Raw genomic sequence first — 19,725 nt, 5'->3', positions numbered from 1 at the left:
GTCTACTTTTGTACTCCTTCCATTTCAAATTATAAGCTATTGTGAGTTTTCTAGATACATAGCTTTTATTATGCAGTCTCAGTTTGTTTCAGCTTGTTCTCTCTCACAGAACACTATTGAATCAACCGAAATCAGCCGAAATGCGATCAAAATGTGACCAGCCGAACACGATTTGATTAGTGGATGCCTTGTGTGGGAGTACGGGCTATGAACAAATATAGCTTACTTTTGTCCTAGTCTTTGTTTCCAGCGCATATGAACCTTGTTGAACGAGTGTGAATTAGTCGGCACGGATGCGCACGACATGTCTATATTATATTGATGAAGTTTATTGTGAATAATTATGTTTTTGTGGCTAGAGGATTCTTTTTAGAAAAGTCCTCCTTCACAAGAATATAATTATTTAGGATAAATTTTATTAAGCTTTAAAACTATAATATTAATAAACTTGTTAGATCTTTTATTTTGAAGACACGCAGGACATATGTATAGATTTGTTTAAAGAAATATTGTAAATTTGAAGGACTTTAAGAATATATTTTAGAAGATATATACGGACAAAGATATGTATCGAAGTTGAATCGAAGACTATAAAAAGGTAAATATGAAAAGTTTTTATTACCATCAGAGATATATAAGTACTCCATCCGTTCCAAATTATAAGTCGCATTGACTTTTTTGGTTCATTCATTTAGCCATGTATCTAGACATATTATTTATCTAAATGCGTAGTAAAATAGATATACCAACAAAGCGACTTATAATTTGGAACGAAAGGAGTAAGTAGAAAGATGAAGTGCTAAGGAGTCAGTTAGAGTTGGGCATCTATGTCAGAAGAATAAAGTTCCTAGATTTTTTTTTTTGAGGGGAGAATAAAGTTCCTAGATAAATGAGAGATGGAGAGCCATACTGTATCATGATTTATGGTTGGGCCGGGTTCAGTAGTGTTTTGCGGGCTGAGTCACAGGTCATCATTTATTCAACACAGATTTTTGACAAACAATGCTCCGCGCAGAACGAAGAACGGGCTCAATTTTATCAGAAAGCGGGCTGATTATAGGCGGCCCAGGGCCCTCTTTTCCACGGGGCTGAACATGTCACGCCACCACCAGCTTTCTTGGCGAATAACATGTTTGATTGATATAGCTTCTCTCGAAAACTTTTCCCTGAAAAGTTGTATAAATAGAGAAAAAATATTGTCAGGGATAAGCTAGTTTGACCTAGTTTTTTGCGTTTTAATACAAATAGGACTATGGAGACAAGCACGGCTATAAAAAGATGTCGAAAAACTTATTGTTTGGTTTTTAGTTCTAACTTATTTAGCTACAAAAAACTAATACTATGTACCAAATAGGCTCCAAATCCTGGGGACGAAGAAATGGATTGAACACCAGGGACATGGAACGAGGAGGCGGTCATGTAGGAGAGGGTAGTGGCAGTTCACGTAGAGCTATATTATTTATATATATAAACATGTACCGCCCCTATTTTAAATTTAAATCGTTCTAACTTTTTAAGATACATAACTTTTATTACGTATCTAGACATAATGCATATAACAAACCTATGAGTACATAGTCTCACCATCGCTACCCAACTCTTCCGGCCGGATGTTCCGCACCATCCTGCTGGCGTCACCATTATATTGGCCTTGGTCCGGCAATTATAGTTCGGCGGCGCATGGAAGCACCGCTCGGTGGTAGCGGCGCGCCGGCGCTGCGGGTCGGGCGACTTGCCATCGGCGGGGCTCATGAGCACCCACGGTCTCAGACCAACAGACCCGCTAGCCCCTGGCTGACGTATCCAAATGTCGAGACGGCGGTGGTGACCACCGCGTCCGAGAAGCTGAGCTGCACCATCTCCGCGAGGGCCTTCTGGTTGTGTTGCTGCTCACCGGATTGCTGCCAACCCAGTTGCGTCGGCTGGTACACGCTCACCACCTCCCCGCCCGATGCTCCGTGCTCGTGGTACAGGTCCCTGAGCTTATCAGAGTACTCGCCGTGCAGGGACACGACGAGTACGGCCTTCTGTTTTGTCGGCTGGCCGCTGGAGCGCCCGGTGGCGCTGGTGGATTTGTCGTCCGCGGGCACGCCGACACCGGGCAGGATGTCCTCACGTTGGGAGCAGTTGAGGATCTGGCCGTAGAGCGCATCAGTGGATATGGCGGGCGCCCACCACGGGAACTTGGGCACCTGGATCCACACGCGCTCGTCCGCCTTGGTGAAGTAGGAGTCATGGTATTGCGTCACCATGTCCCACACCGTGTTGCTCAGGTTGAACAGGTAGCGGCCAAGGTGATGGAACACAACGTCGCGGCGCGGGAACATGCGCGCGAGCTCCAGCTCGTGCCGTGGGATCAGGAACAGCACCGGCACGATGTAGTTGTCCGAGAGGAACACGAGCCACGGCACGCGCTTCAGCTGGGCCTGCACGTCGTCGTAGAAGAATCAGCCTGTTCGGTCTGGTTCGTATCGTTGCTGGTTCGTGAAGAAGTACTGCTGGTTGGTTTGTGTGAGAGAAAAATATTGTTCCGGCTGGAAATTTACGATCGTTTGCGACAAGCCACAGCCAAACGAACAGGCTAAATAGCTGGTCGTGGTAGCCCCCGCTGTAGTCGTGACATAGGTGCACGTACACGTGCAGCCATGGCGCCGTGCCGGGATCCTCACCGCGCCTCAGCATGGAGCCGAGGCTGTCGTGGTGGTTCCGGTCGGTGAGTCGTTCGATGCCACAAATAGGGAAGTCCTTGTTAGTATGATCTCCACCAATTGGCCCAACGGTTAATTAGGCTCTTGGATTCACGTCCTGATCGGGGGCGTCCAACCGCTCCTTGGTTGGTGGATCTCCGTCGCACAGGATCATAAAAGAGACATGGGAGCTGGGCACACGATACGAGGTTCCTCTGAGCCGCCATACGCCCCATCGAGGTTCTAACCCTATCCGATCTAAAGAGAAGGGTGCTGCCAGCGATGGGAATCCCCACTGACTTCACCGTCGCCTCTGCAGTGCCACCACTGGGATGCTACACCTCGCCTCGTCGTCGGGCACTATCACTGCACTTCATCGTCGGTCGTCGCGGGCACACTAGCTACCAAGGTACACCAACAGATGTTTATACACGCTAGATCTATACCTAAAGGTTTAGAAATATTTATCAATGGTACCAGAGCCAAGTTGTAGTGTAGATCTAAATTAGGGGTAGCAATTTAGGAGATGAGAAAGATCCAATTCGGATCGAAGCAGAGGGTCCCTAGCCCTAACCCTAGAAGGGGAAGAACAACAGAAGAAAGAGGGCTCGATTCGGCCCGATTCGAATCGACCCAGACATGAACTCTAACCCTAACTCTCAATTGGTAAGCGGAGTGAAAGCATCTAGGCCCCTAGTTGGGTTTCGGTGATTAATGACAATACATGATTACTGTGACTAACGTGTGTTTTATAGAGACAATTAAGTTAGGTCACGGTAATGGAGATCGATTGGGCTATCATAGTGGTCATGCCCCTACGATGGAAATCATTTTGGTTTTTAAAGGATGGACGACAAGGTTAAGGATGGACTAGTTCTAAGTGTCGTTTGGTGTTGAAGAGACACTTAGAGTAGTTTATGACTTTGTTTTCCCTTTGGCCATACTATTAAGGAGGGTATGGATAGGTAGCTTGACCTAGGTGAGTCTAGTGAGTTAGGTGTGGTGCACATTTGCTAAATCTAGCACTAGGTAGCTCCTAAAAAGCCCTCAGATCCATTGGAGCAAACTTCATTCACGTATGATCGAGAGTTGGAAGTGAATGGAGGGTCAAATGCTGACCGGACGCTGGTTCTAGAGTGACCGGACACTAGCGCAGAGTTCGGTCAGTTCATTTGATCAAGGTGAAATCGTCTGGACACGATCGGACGCTGAGAGGTGAGTGACCGGACGCTGGGTGCCAGCATCCGGTCGACTCCAGTAAGGTTCTAGAGAGGGAAAATCGTGATCGGACGCGTTCGGTTAGTGCTGATCGGACGTTGTCTAGCGTCCGGTCACAACTTAAACACTGGAGTTCGGGGAGAACTGACCGGAGCATCCGGTCAACATGACCGGAGCGTCCGGTCACCCCGTAGAGGCACATAATGGTTCGTTTTTCAACCAAGATTATAAATACTTTCTTCATTCATGTGAGGGGGTATTTTTGCTCATTACAATAGCTGAGAAACACCTTTGAGAGTGCCAAGAAGAGCAAGGTCCTAGAGAGGTAATTGAGATTTGAGAATCCCAAAAAGAACCCTCATTAGTGAAAGCAAAAGTAGCAAAGTTTACATCCACCCTTCTCATTAGGCTTGTCGTGGTCAAGTAAGAGTTTGTGCTTGTTATTCTTTGTGATCGCCATCACCTAGACGGATTGGTGGTAATTGGGAGCTTGGTGATCATCCGACGGAGCTTGTGGATGACCCAACTCAAGTTGTGAGCAGTTGTGGGTGATTCACCGCGACGGAGTGTCAAAGAATCAACCCGTAGAGAGCACTTGATTTTTTCGCGGATCAAGGGGGAGCTACACCCTTGCGTGGGTGCTCCAACAAGGACTAGTGGGGAGTGGCAACTCTCCAATACCTCGGCAAAATATCGTCGCATTTCTCCTTCTCTCTTTACTTTGAGCAATTCAATTCTTATCATTTACATTTATAGAATTGTCATGCTAGAGTAGGATTGGAACATAGGTTGCTAAACTTTTGTGCGTTAGATCAATAAAAATACTTTCTAGGCATAAGGGGTTAATTGGGCTAACCATAGGACTTAATTATTGAAAGAAATTTAGAATTAGCCTAATTCACCCTTCTTTTGGGCATCTTGATCCTTTCAATTGGTATCGGACCCTCGTGCTCATGTATTTAGGCTTAACCGCCTAGAGAAAGATGTCTCACGGGGATGGACCTGCTCCTATCTTTGAGGGGATGATTTTCCTTATTGGAAAATCCACATGGAGGCGTATCTAGAAGCTCTAGATGTTGGAATACTTAGAGCCGCCTCACAAGGTTTCCCAAAACCTCAGGATGCCATACACCTACAAGACGATGAGGTGAATTACGAGAAATAGAATGCAAAGGCTCAAAGCACCATCTTTAGAGGCCTTTGCAAAAATGTGTTTAACCGGATGAGGAACCACAAGGACATCCATGCACTATGGTCGGACGTTTGTGTGCTCCATGAGGGAACAAAGAGTGAGCGTGAGGAACGCTATCATCTTGTCATGAAAAAGCTTAACTCTTTTGAGATGCTTCCTAAAGAATGTGCTAATGAGATGTACTCAAGTTTGAATATTCTTATAGAGGAAGTCAATGGGCTTGGACTAACTCAAATGCAACCATCTGATATTGTAAGAAAAATCTTGAGTGTCATCCCCATTGATAAATATGGGCATATTGCGACGTGCTTCATCAAGGTGATCTTTCCACTGCTACACCAATACAAATCTTGGAAAAAATCAATGCTCATGAGATATACATGCACATCACACCACAAGATGGCTCATCCTCTACTAAGAAGAAAGAAAAAGACAGCTTTCAAAGCTAGCCAAGAGAAGGGCAAAACAAGGCTTGAGTATGAGAGCTCAAGTGATGATAAAATTAATGATGCAAGTCTTGCTTTCATGGTGAGAAGAACCACCAAGATACTAAAGAAGCTCAACAAGAGTGGCATCAAGTTTGATGGCAAGAAGAAGAAGTTCTTCACTAGCTCTAGAAGGAAGTCAATCTCTGAGAGAGATTGCTACAATTGTGGAGAACTTGATCATCTAGCACACCAATGCACCAAGCCTAATAAAGACAAGTACAAGGGCAAGAAAGATGATTCAAGCAAAGAAGAAAAAGATGAGAAGAAGAAAAACAAGCCATACAAGAAGAGAGATGGTAAGAAGAACTTCCACAAGAAGAAGAAAAGTGGAAAGGCATACATCGTCAGTGATTGGCTCATAGACATTGATTCATCTAGTGGCTCATCCAATGATGATAGTGACAACGAGAAGGTGGTCGCCATTATTATTGACTCTTCATCATCTTCATCACCATCATCCTCTACACACCTATGCCTTATGGCCAAGGGTGATCGCAAGGTATCAAATGATGATAGTAGTGGTGATGAACATGCTAGCAATGATGATAGCGATAGTGATGGATGATGAATATGAATCACCTTCTTATGATGATCTTGTTAAATTGCTAAATCAATACACTAAAATCATTAGAAAGAGTAGAGCTAAGAATAAAAAACTAGAAGCTAAGAATGATTCTCTTTTAGCTAAATATGATGTAGCTGAAAAGGCTAGTGTTGAGCTTAGAGAGGTAAATGATGCTATAACATCCAAACTCAAGGAGCTCAAATCTTCAAAGAAAGAGCTTAAAGAAAAATATGATAAACTTGAGAGGATACACAATGAGCTCATCACTAGCCACAACATGCTAAAAGAAGAATATACTACTCTTAAGATTAATCATGATAATCTTGTCATTGCTCAAGAATATTTATCCAATGAGCCACATGATGCTACTAACAATGTTGTTAAGATTGATATAGCCACATCATGTGATGATTTGATCATTGAGAGCATTGAACAAAGTTTTAGTAGCAAAGGCAAGCAAGTGGTTGAGACCGAAGATTATGATGAGATTGTCAAGCTCAAGAATGACAATGAAAAGCTAAAGAAAGATCTTGAAGAGCTCAAATCCACCAACACCATAGTGCTAGAAACTCTTGATGATGATGGTGATTTGATTCTTGAGAATGAGAAGTTAAAAGAAAAGAACAAGAAGCTCATGGAAGTGAAAAATAATGATGCACTCAAGGAAGACAACAAGAAGCTCAAATTGGAGAAAGAGCATCTCAAGATTGGATTGAGAAAGTTCACAAGAGGCAAGCATCTTCAAAGTGAGCTACTAATGAACATCATCATAAAGATGGATAGAAGTGGCATTAGGTACTTGTCAAATCAAGAGAAGAAGGCTCAAACTCAACAACAATATAAGTCAAAGCCAAAGCCAAAGCCAAAGAGATATTTTGAGTGTGGACAAGAAGGCCACTTTGCCTATGAGTGCCAAACTCCACCGCCATAACCCTTGCCCAAGCATGCTAGACATTTTGCCTTCAATGCTTATTGCATGCTTATAAAGGATTCTAGCGTGAAGATGAAAGTCATGTTCTTAGGACCTTCCAACAAGAATAGGCCTAAGAAAATCTAGGTAGCAAAGTCACTTGTTGAGAAGATGAAGGGCCCTTAACAAGTTTGGGTTTCTAAAGCTTGATCTCTTGTGTGTAGATGAACTACAAGACCGGTGAAAGTCATTAGGTTATTGATAGTGGTTGCACACAACATATGACTGGTGATCCTTGTATATTCACCTCACTAGATGAAGAAGTAGATAGACAAGAAAGAATCACATTTGGAGATAATTCAAAGGGCAAGGTTAAAGGATTGGGCAAAGTGGCAATATCAAATAATCATTCTATCTCAAATGTGCTATATGTTGCTTCATTAAGCTTCAACTTGCTATCCGTTGGACAATTATGTGATCTTGGCTTCCAATGCTTGTTTACCGAGAAGGAAGTTGTTGTATCTAAGAAAGATGATGATCAAGTGATATTCAAAGGATTTAGATATAATAACCTATATCTAGTGGACTTTATATCCGAAGATACAAATTTGAAAACTTGCTTATTCACCAAAACAACACTTGGGTGACTATGACATAGAAGACTTGAGTATGTTGGGATGAGCTCACTCAAGAAGCTAAAGAAGAATGATTTGGTGAGAGAGTTGAAGGATGTGAAGTTTAAAAAGAACAAGCTTTATAGTGCATGTCAAGCCAGCAAGCAAGTTGTAAATACTCATCCAACAAAAGCTTTTATGTCAACCATAAGAGTGCTAGAACTCCTTCACATGAACTTATTTGGACCAACATACAAGAGTTTGGGAGGAAATCTTTATTTTCTTATGATTGTTGATGACTATTCAAGATACACATGGGTATTCTTCATTCATGACAAATCTAAAGTTGCACCTTGCTTTAAAAAGTTTGCCAAGAGAGCACAAAATGAGTTTGAAGTAAAGCTCAAGAAGATTAGAAGTGACAACGGTAAAGAATTTGACAACACAAATATAGAAGTCTATTGTGATAAAGTTGGGATCAAGCATGAGGTCTCCGCAACATATACTCCTCAATAAAATGGTGTAGTTGAGAGGAAGAACCGGACATTGATCACTCTTATAAGAACAATGCTTGATGAGTACAATACTCCCGAAGCTCTATGGACGGAAGCTATCAACACCGCATGCTATGCATCCAACCACCTATTCCTTCAAAAGTTTTTTTGGCAAAACACCTTATGAGTTGCTCAATGGGAAGAAACCGGACATCTCCTTCTTTAGGGTGTTTGGTTGCAAATGCTACAACTACAAGAAGCAGCAACACCTAGGGAAGTTTCAAAGATGTTGTGATATTGGTTTTATTGTTGGTTACTCATTAAAGTCAAAAGCATATAGAGTATTTAATCATACCACCAACTTGGTTGAAGAAACATATGATGTGAAATTTGATGAATCTAATGGCTCTCAAGGAGCACATGAGAATCTTGATGATGTAGGTGATGAACCATTGAGGGAGGCCATGAAGAATATTCTAGTTAGAGACATCAAGCCTAATGATGAAGAAGATGATGTACAAGTGATCAATCTACCTTCTTCATCAAGTGTGCCACAAGATGGTGAAAAAGATAAAAGAGTAGAAAATAAAGACACTCATGTCTCCCATGAGCAAATGGTGATACAAGTACAAGATGGTGATGCTCCACAACCTCTCCCTCAAGTGGTTGATAGAAGAAATTCACCTCTACTTGAAGCTCATCCACAAGATCTTATCATAGAGAGTCCATCAAAGGGCGTAATGACTCATTCTCAAAAGCTTGCTTCATTTATTGAACATCATCCTTTTGTCTCTTGTTTTGAGCCTACCAAGGTAGAAGAAGCTCTCCAAGATCCAGATTGGATCAATGACAAGCATGAAGAGTTGAACAACTTCACCCGCAATGAAGTTTGGACTCTTGAAGAGTGGCTAAAAGGTGCAAGAGTCATTGGAACAAAGAGGATGTTCTACAACAAGCAAGATGATCAATGCGTTGTTGTGAGGAACAAGGCAAGACTAGTTGCAAAGGGGTTCTCTCAAGTCGAATGTTTCGATTTTAGAGAGACCTTTGCACCGGTTGTAAGACTAGAAGTCATTCGTATCCTCCTTGCATATGCATCACATCATGAAATGAAATTATATCAAATGGATGTAAAAAGTGTATTTTTAAATGGCTTTATTAATAAACTAGTCTATGTTGATCAACCTCCTAGGTTTGAAGACCCTAGATATCCTAATCATGTTTATAGGTTGTCCAAGGCGTTATATGGGCTTAAGCAAGCCCCAAGAGCTTGGTATGAGCGCCTTTGGGACTTCCTCATTGAGAAGGGTTTCACCATTGGGAAGGTTGATACTACACTATTCACCAAGAAGCTTGATGGATATATCTTCATTTATCAAGTGTATGTTGATGATATCATCTTTGGATCATCAAATGAAGATTCTTGTAAAGAGTTTGGTGAATTGATGTCGAAGAAGTTCGAGATGTCAATGATTGAAGAGCTTACATTCTTTCTTGGTTTTCAAGTCAAGCAAATGAGAGAAGGGATTTTCATTTCTCAAGAGAAATATACAAATGATCTTCTCAAGAGATTCAAGATGGATGAATGTAAGCCAATCAAAACACCAATGCCAACTAATGGATATCTCGACCTAGATAAGGGAGGTAACACGGTTGATCAAACTCTCTACCGCTCTATGATTGGTAGCTTGTTATATTTAACCGCATCTAGGCCCGACATCATGTTTAGTGTTCATATGTGTGCTAGATTTTAAGCTAATCCTAAGGAAACTCATTTGATTGCCGTTAAAAGAATCCTTAGGTATCTTAAGCGCACACCAAGCATTGGCCTTTGGTATCCTAAAGGAGCTATATTTGAATTAGTTGGCTATTCCAATTTGGATTATGCCGGTTGCAAAGTGGATAGAAAAAGCACATCTGGAGGATGTCATTTGCTTGGTAGATCACTTGTGTCTTGGTCCTCCATGAAGTAAAATAGTGTGGCTTTGTCCACCGTCAAAGCGGAATACATTGCCGTAGGTGCTTGTTGTGCACAAATTCTTTATATGAAACAAACTTTGCTAGACTATGATGTAGTTCTAGAAAAAGTATCTCTTTTGTGCGACAATGAAAGTGCGGCAAAACTTACAAATAATCTGGTTCAACACTCTCGCACCAAGTACATAGATATCCGCCATCACTTTCTTAGAGATCATGTTGCAAAGAATGATATTTCATTAGAAGGTGTAAGGACCGAGGATCAATTGGTGGATATCTTCACTAACTGCTAGATGAGGCGATTTTTTGTCGATTGCGGAATGAGCTCAATGTTTTTGATTTTAGTAACTTCACTAAAAAATAAGCTTGTGTTGTCCCTTGCATTGCATTGTAATTTACAACATGTTTAATTTTTGGTAATGCATACAGGGCTTGTCTAACATGGTTAAGATAACCGCCGTAAAGCGCGTGAAGAAGCTTAACCTTGGATAAAACTTGACAAACAACTAGATTTACTTTCAAGTATTGCATTACATATGCATGAATGTTGCTTTATCGTTTATCTTCAATTGCCCTCTTATTGCCTATTTTCTTACTAAGAATTATAGCCTAAGACAAAATATTTTTGAAAATTTTAAGGGTTTGAGAGAGGTCACTTACATCAGTCCCAATTGGTGTTTATTTGGATCTTATTTATATTGGAACTTGATTGGGAACAGGCAGCATGAAGGACTTTGAAGATTTGCTAAAAAAGAGTGACCGGATGCTGCACCGAACTCTGAAGTCCAGCGTCCGGTCAGTTCACAGGAGGTGAACCTTTTGCGATGGAGTGACCGGACTCTACTGTTTAGCATTTGGTCAGATGGTGGTTCAGCATTCGATCGAGCGAAGATGATGGAGGCAGTGTGGACCGGACTCTGGCTGTGTCCGGTCGGGGTTCACCAGACGCATTTGGTTGCGATTCCAGGGGCTTTGGACCTCTCTGGAATCGACCGAACTCTAGGTGGCAACGTCCTGTCGTTGCCACCCAAGCGTCTGGTTAGTTGAAATCGTGTGGGTTCAGGACTTCTTCTCTGTTTCCTTTTTTGTCTTGTCGGGGGACCCCTTATAACCCAATCTGCTATGCCGTTTCATCCTGCACCGTGCCGACTTCGCCATCTCGAGCCGCAGCGCTACGCCCTAGCCACTAAATTCACCAGCTACACTCTTGCCCGCAGTCGTGCCACTGCGCTCTGCTCTCGCGCCTGCCTTGCCGCGAGCTCGTGTCTCCAGCACCACCACACCATGCTCCCTTGCCCGATCCACCACTATTTGCCACGCTGCTCCTTCCCATGCTCATGCACCACCGCATGCCCCATGCGTCTCCATGCCTACATCATGCTCTAGCGCCACCGCCGTGCCCTGTGCCAGCGCCACCATAGTGCCCTAGCCACTACTCACCGCGCCTCTTCATCGCAGTGCACCACCGAGCCACGCCGCCAGCTTCACCAGCGCCCAGAGCCCTGCCTAAACCCGAGCCATCAATTCACTATGCATTGCGAACCTTAGCTTCATAGTGCCTCCTGGTGGTTCCCCGATTGTCGTTCCTCTTCTTTTCAAATCACCGGTTCGTCGGGTAGCAAGCCCTCGATTCCAATTTCATACCTAATTGCTTGCTTCTTAGGGTTTCGTATCTCTAGATATGTTGTAATTATTTATAAATCTGATCTATTCTAACATGCAGCGAGTCGGTGTTTCTGAGGTCTCAGTGGCAGTTGACTATCAACTCGGGGCCAAGCTCACGAGTATGGATCGAGGCCAAGCCTCGAAAGTGACAGTTGGCAGTTGATCTTTGTCAGCGATAGTTATTCTTTTTAGATCTATCAGATGGCTCATGTCAAGAATGTCGGAGGAGGTCCCGATGATGAGGATGTGAGGCCCCCGCCTCGCCAGCCTACAGATACAAAAGGTAAGGCGGTGAAGAAGCTAGCAACGAGAAAGCGCAAGTACCCTAATGCAGATATAGCGAGAGCAGCCGTAGTTGCAGAGGCCGTAGAGCGCATAGAGAGAGGAGGTACTCGAAGTGGTGTTGTTATTGCAGATCAGCTTTCTCCATCTACGAGGGCTATACTTGAGCAGGTTGAGCGCCATCATGGTGGTCCAGCTGGGACTGTCATGGTTGGAGGATGGCGTGTGGCTATTGATGAGAGTCAGCCTCAAGGGGAGTCACAGCAGCAGCCACAGTTAGTAGAGCAGACTTAGGAGGGAGAGTAGGCTAAGGAGATAGTGTAGGCACCTCAACCATAGCTTTGTCACTCTGGTCGTACCCGTGGTCTAGTCACACTGAGGTCAGAGACATAGCGGAGGGATTCTCGTCCGCCTCCTAGACCATAGGGTCTGCCTCTAGTGACTCATCTAGATTTGAGGGCCGCCATGGCCAAGTAGGTGTAGCAGCTCAGATTTGTGGACTTTGAGCAGTGGTTCCCACTGAGGAGGGATGATCGAGCTTCAGAGGGCTTCTACACACCACTGCAGGAAGATTTTTATAATACATATCTTAATAGTGGGGAAGTATTCAGATCTTAGACGGTATGCAACATTGAGTCCACTGTAGTAGCAGCTGAAGAGCATATTCACCCTTACCTAGCTTACCTGCCAGGGCTGACAGATTTATTTGGACGGACAGGCTTATATGTTCCATCTTGGGTCTATTAGTTCTATGCTACACTCTAGATTGACCCATAGCAGAGATTCATTCACTTTGCTTTTAGAGGCAGAGATTATAGACTTATGAGCTCAAGGGCCAAAGAGATTCTTAAGCTTCAGGAGCAGCCAGTCTAGCTTCATGAGGTTTGCTATGGACAGACAGTGCCTCCCAGACACCCTCATGGCGGTATGGTGCCCCCTATAGATCTAGTCCACAATTGCTTCATAGAGCCTTTCGGCGAGGGGTCGAGCAGGACACCCAGTGATCCTACTCCTACTGCTAGAGTGCTTGATGCTATTATGAGAAGGACCCTACTTTCAAGGATGGGGTATCATGAGGGCTTGAGACGCATACAGCTATGGCTACTGAACTCTCTGATGTAGCAGACTATGTTTGACACTTGCGATCTCCTTCTATCAGAGATGGAGGATACTATTGCAGAGGGGTTCAGGGGTCACAGGCAGCTGCCATATGCTCACTGGATTATATTCTTGATCCACAGGGCAGTTACTGTGAGGCCACCTGAGATGCTGGTAGAGTATAGTGGTGCTACTATAAAGTTCCCTACATACAACATGACTCAGATGATCCGCCATAGTGTAGTGAGGGCACCCAGCCAGCCATGCCATCGTCTAGAGATGTCAGAGACTGCAACACAGTAGGATAAGACCATCAGGGGCATAGTAGTTATAAAGGAGGAGCAGTTAGATGCTCAGTAGGAGGGGATGGTCGAGAGCGACCCCAATGACAGCTTAGATGACGACTACCATGATATCACTCAGATGCCTCCACATGACATGACCATGAGGTCAATAGCTCTAGTTCAGCTCCACCTGCACCGTAGATAGACCCTGCTCTACTTGCCATACTTGAGCGAATGAGGCAGGATCAGGCACGCCAGGCTCAGGAGACTGCTGCTACATTTGCACAGTTTCAGACTCAGCAGGATGAGTTCCAGTGACAGCAGCAGGAGATCCAGCAGCAGCAGTAGGCTATACAGTAGCAGCAGGCCATGCATGAGCAGCAGCTTCTCATACAGCAGCAGCTACTTGGGTTTATACAGCATGTAGTGACAGCTATTGGGGCTCCACCGCCATGGTCTTCACCCCAGTTTGGTTAGCCTGCCACCACTTCTATTACTCCAGTTGTACAGCTTAGTGGGCTTCAGAGTCAGAGACCACCAGTGCTATAGTTTCCTTTATCTACAGAGCAGGTGTCCTAGTGGTTTGCTTCACCAGTGCCAGCCCTATAGTTCACTCCTCTTCATACGGGTTTTACTCCACCTCAGAGTTCATCAGTGCTCACCCTAGTTTCTAGGAGCCTTGGTGCTTCATTCAGTGAGTTGACAGGGTAACCTACACCGCTAGAGCTATATGTCCTAGGTCCTTCCATAGTTGCACCTATTACCGGGACTACAAAGACGCTCTCTTCATCAGTTATAGATCCGACCCAGACCGCTTTAGCATCGCTTCTAGCTACAGAGGGTTAGACTGCTCAGAGCTCTGGATTAGATGATGATGGCACATAGTTCTTGCTCACTCCTCACACCTCAGCGCCTGACTCGTCCGCTGTAGCCCCACCGACCGACCCTTAGGTTTTGGTGTTTGACACCAAAGGGGGAGAGGGATCGAGTATGTTAGTCTTAGAAGGAGGCGAGGAGCGATACATTTAGGGGGAGTCTATCTATTAGCTTATCTATTACATTTAGAGTTTTATGTGTGATACATTTTGCATTCATGTTTACTATTATGCATTGAACTACTTAAGTGTGATCGTAATCGTGGTATTAATGTGATCATGATATTTATGTGATATGTGACATGTGTGCTCTCTACTTTGAATTATTTATATGTCACATCACTTGTGTTATGCTCATTTGCTTTGCTTTCGCATTTTACTTCGATGCAAATGAGCTTTATCACGTGTACTCTTGCTTATTTCATATCTTTTGAGTACATCATGTTGGCTTGGGTCATATAAGCTTGCCTAATACTTTTGTTCTTATTGTCAAAAGCTTATATGAATCAAGCATGTTAAAAACATCATCTCTTTCATATACTCGAGGTGGTATTGTCATCAATCACCAAAAAGTAGGAGATTGAAAGCATCTAGGCCCCTAGTTGGATTTTGGTGATTAATGATAATATGTGATTACTATGACTAATGTGTGTTTTGCAGAGGCAATTAAGTTAGGTCATGGTAATGGAGATCGATTGGGCTATCATGGTGGTCATGCACCAACAATGGAAATCGCTTCGGTTTTCAAAGGATGGACAATAAGGTTAAGGATGGACTAGTTCTAAGTGTCATTTGGTGTTGATGAGACACTTAGAGTAGTTTAGGACTTTGTTTTTCTTTTGGCCATACTATTAAGGGGGGTATGAATGGGTAGCTTGACCTAGGTGAGTCTAGTGAGTTAGGTGTGGTGCACATTTACTAAATCTAGCACTAGGTAGCTCCTAAAAAGCCCTTAGATCCATTGGAACAAACTTCATTCACATATGATCGAGACTTGGAAGTGAATGGAGGGTTAAATGCTGACTGGACGCTGGTTCCAGAGTGACCGAATGTTGGCGCAGAGTCCGATCAGTTCATTTGATCAAGGTGAAATCGTCTGGACACGACCAAATGCTAAGAGGTGAGTGACCGGATGCTGGGTACCAGCGTCCGGTCGACTCCAGTAAGGTTCTAGAGAGGGAAAATCATAACCGAACGCATCCGGTCAGTGCTGACCGAACGCTGTCTAGCTTCTGGTCATAACTTAAACACTGGAGTTCGGGGAGAATTGACCGAAGTGTCCGGTCAACATGACCGGAGCGTTCGGTCACCCCGTAGAGGCACATAACGGTACGTTTTCAACCAAGGTTATAAATACTTCCTCCATTCATGTGAGGGGGTACTTTTGCTCATTCCAACAGCTGAGAAACACCTTTGAGAGTGCCAAGAAGAGCAAGGTCCTAGTGAGGTGATTAAGATTTGAGAATCCTAAAGAGAGCCCTCATTAGTGAAAGCAAAAGTAGCAAAGTGTGTATCCATCCTTCTTATTAGGCTTGTCGTGGTCAAGTGAGAGTTTGTGCTTGTTACTCTTGGTGATCACCATCACCTAGATGGCTTGGTGGTGATTAGGAGCTTGGTAATCATCCGGCGGAGCTTGTGGATGACCCAACTCAAGTTGTGAGTGGTTGTGGGTGATTCACTGTGACGGAGTGTTAAAGAATCAACCCGTAGAGAGCACTTGATCCTTGCGCAGATCAAAGGGGAGCTACACCCTTGTGTGGGTGCTCCAACAAGGACTAGTGGGGAGTGGCGACTCTCCGATACCTTGGCAAAACATCACCGCATTCCTCCTTCTCTCTTTACTTTGAGGATTTATTTTGAGCAATTCAATTCTTGTCATTTACATTCATAGAATTGCCATGCTAGAGTAGGATTAAAACATATGTTGCTAAACTTTTGTGCATTAGATCAATAGAAATACTTTCTAGGCTCAAGAGGTTAATTAGGCTAACCGTAAGACTTAATTATTGAAAAAAATTTAGAATTAGCCTAATTCACCCCCCACTTGGGCATCTTAATCCTTTCACGGGGAAGATGAACAGTGGGTTCGGTCAGACCCTAACTAGTCGGATCTACGACCGGGGAAGGGGAAGAAGCAAAGAGACAGAGGGTTTGAACCCTAACTCAAACCCTAAGCATCAACCCGAACCTTAATTCCATCGGGGAAGATGAGCAGCTAAACCTAACCCCTAACGCTGACCCTTGCCTTAATCCCCAATCGATAAAGAACCAAGAACACAGCAAGATCCAAAGACCAAAGAGGGAAAGGGGAAGAGGCCTACCTCAGCACGCGAGAAGTACTCTGAGCCAATGCTCATCGGACCTACGTGAGCTCCCTGTTCGACACAGATGGGTGCAGCAAGAGATTTGGAGCATGGTTCAGATCTAGCATGTTTGAAAGGTCCTAATGGCTAGAGGGGGGTGAATAGTCTATTGAAAATTTTTACAACAACACTTAGCAAAGATGTTAGGCAATTAAATGGCAAAGCAAGTGTTACGCTAGCCTACTAAAAATATAAGCCACCTACCACAATTCTAGTGACTACAATCTCTAATCACACAATGGCTAAGTCACTACACTAAGTTAGTGTGCTCTTAAAGGCTAACTAAAGAGCCACATTAACCACTAGACCCAACAAAAGCTTGCTCTCAAAACTAATTAGACTAAAGAGCGAAGCAACACTAGAAATATAAATGCTAGGTAGGGGATGTGATGATTATACCGCCATGTCAAGGATAGAGCCAATCACAATATGATGGAGCTAATCAATCACAATCAATCAATGAATACCAAGAAAACCTCAGACAAGGTAACACAAGATTTTTTATCGAGATTTACTTGCTTGCCGGCAAGCTAGTCCTCATTGTGGTAATTCACTCACTTAGAGGTTCACTCGCTCATTGGCATCACATGCCAAACCTACAACCGGGTGCCGCACAACCAACACAAGATGAGAATCACATAAGCCATGAGCAATCCACTAGAGTTGCCTTTGGCGCTCCACCGGAGAAGGCACTAGAACCCCTCACAATCACAATGATCGGAGCCGGAGACAATCACCTTCCTCCGCTCAATGATCCACCAATCATTGGACCATCAAACACCAAGAGTAATAAGAACTCCACCAACTAGTGCCACAAGATGGTAGAACATTAAGCAATGCACTAGAGGCTCTCCAATCTCACTCAAGATGATGAAATCAAGTGTGCAAGTGAGTGAAGTGGTGTGCTCAGCTCTCAAAGGGTGTAATCAGCTATTAGAAGTGCCAAGAGAGTGGCCAAGATCGGCCACTAGCTCTATTTATAAGCCCACAAGCAAATAGAGCCGTTACCCCTCTAGAGCAGCTTTCTGCAAGGGCACCAGACACGGCGGTGGTGGCACCACCCTAGGGGTGGCGGTGCCCCCCAATGGTCGAAACCAATAGCTAGTGGCATTGCCCCTAGGGTGGTAGTGACCACCTAGCCAACCCCCCAAAAATTCCACTCTCTGGAAAAATATGGTGGTGGCACCGCCCCATCAGTGGCGGTGACCAGGCGGTGCACCGTCCTTCCAGTGGCGGTGGACACCACCCCTTCCGCTGCCAGCCTTAGCTCTAGCTCACTTCAACCATGTCCAGGTGGGCACCACCCTAGGGGTGGCGGTGCCCCCTCTAGAACAGCTCCCTCTCGGCCACCACTACCGATCACCGCCACAGGGGTGGCGGTGCACCGTCACAAGGGTGGTGGTGCCCTCGGGGCAGCAACATAAGCCATGCTATGCCTCCTTTTCTTCACCTTTTTCACCACCTTTGCAAATGTGCTAACACTCCAAGTGTTTCACCATCACGTGCAAGTGTGTTAGCATTTTTCACAAATATTTTTCAAAGGTTAATCACTTCTCACCGATTGTGCACTAGGCCTAAAATGCAATGCAAGTATTTGAACACCTAGTGGTACTAGATGATCGAGTTGTCCGATAAGAGCTCCCCTCTTAATAGTATGGCCATCTATCCTAAATGTGATCACACTCACTAAGTGTCTCGATCACCAAACCAAAAAACTCTTATTAAGTTTCACCTTTGCCTTGAGCTTTTTGTTTTTCTCTTTCTTCTTTTCCAAGTCCAAGCACTTGATCATCATGGTCACCACACCATCATCATGATCTTCATTTGCTCCACCACTTGGAATTGTGCTACCTATCTCATGATCACTAGAGCAAATAGGTTAGCATATAGGGTTTCATCAATTCATAAAAACCAAACTAGAGCTTTTAGCATTGTGCACCGGCTGAACCAGATGAGGAAGCGCTACTGCCACTTGTGAAAGCGGTAAGGGCTATGGAGGCGGTGGCAGTGGTGCAGGTCATGCCTTCAACCCTCTAACCTTGCCGCTGTCAAACCCATGTCGATGGAGGTGTTCGAAGTCTGTTGGAGCAGCATGCCAAACAACTTGTCCGCCTCGCTATGCCAGTCTCCAAGCCGCTCAGCTTATCCATCATCTCTCCTATCATCTCCTGGAAACTAGCAAGCTGCTTGGAGAGATTGTCCACCTTGGAGTCCACCCCATCAATGGAGGTCGCCATCTTCTGCTGAAACTAGGAAATCGTGGGCGCCAGTTCGTCAAGAACACCAGGAACAAAAAAATTTCCCCAACACAACTTGGCTCTAGATACCAATTGATACGAACCCAGGCAGCTATTGATACAAGATAACCAAATGATTGAATCTGATACAAGAATAGACGGATTTGGGGATAGGAAGAATAGAGCTCGGGGAAGAGAAGCAAGAACAGAGTTTGGGACAGGAAGGCAACAACAAAATTAGTTGGAGTTCAGGTACAATGGGTTCGATGCCCCGCATAGCAAAGCACACCGGCTTATATGCTCGCACTCGGCTGACGGCCCACCAAAGCGCAAGACGGCCCAAATAGATCCGCCGACGGCTCATACACTCATCTTAGCTCTTCTTCTTTGCACCGCTCCTGTTCTTCTTCCGGCACATAACACCAAGGTATTGCCACCGCTAAATGGCATCATGGCATCAACCGGCCGCAGACGGTGGCCATGAGCAGTGTGGCTGAAAGCCCTAGTTTGGTTGTGGATAATTAATGAAACCTATGGACTAATCCTAAGTGCTAAGTATGTAGACAAGAGAGGATAGTCCATTCTAAGTGGTGGAGCAAGAGGTTGATCATGGTGGATATTGATGACCAAAAGATGATCAAGTGCTCAACTTAGAAAAGAAGAAAGAGAAAAACAAAAACCCTATGGAGATCAAGGCAAAGATATTGCTTAGGGTTTTGGTTTTGGTGATCAAGACACTATAGAGAGTGTGATCATATTTAGGATCGATAGCCGTA

The 19,725-nt window shown here is 44.4% G+C and overlaps 1 pseudogene; it reads right to left on the bottom strand.

Annotated features, from left to right (window-relative positions):
* Positions 1-1,097: 1,097 nt before the first annotated feature.
* Positions 1,098-18,949, bottom strand: LOC136492090 (galactoside 2-alpha-L-fucosyltransferase-like; annotated as a pseudogene).
* Positions 18,950-19,725: the final 776 nt, after the last annotated feature.

This window comes from Miscanthus floridulus, chromosome 11 (genome assembly GCF_019320115.1).
Source record: "Miscanthus floridulus cultivar M001 chromosome 11, ASM1932011v1, whole genome shotgun sequence".
Taxonomy (NCBI): Eukaryota; Viridiplantae; Streptophyta; class Magnoliopsida; order Poales; family Poaceae; genus Miscanthus; species Miscanthus floridulus.
This window is presented reverse-complemented; position numbering and strand designations above follow the sequence as displayed.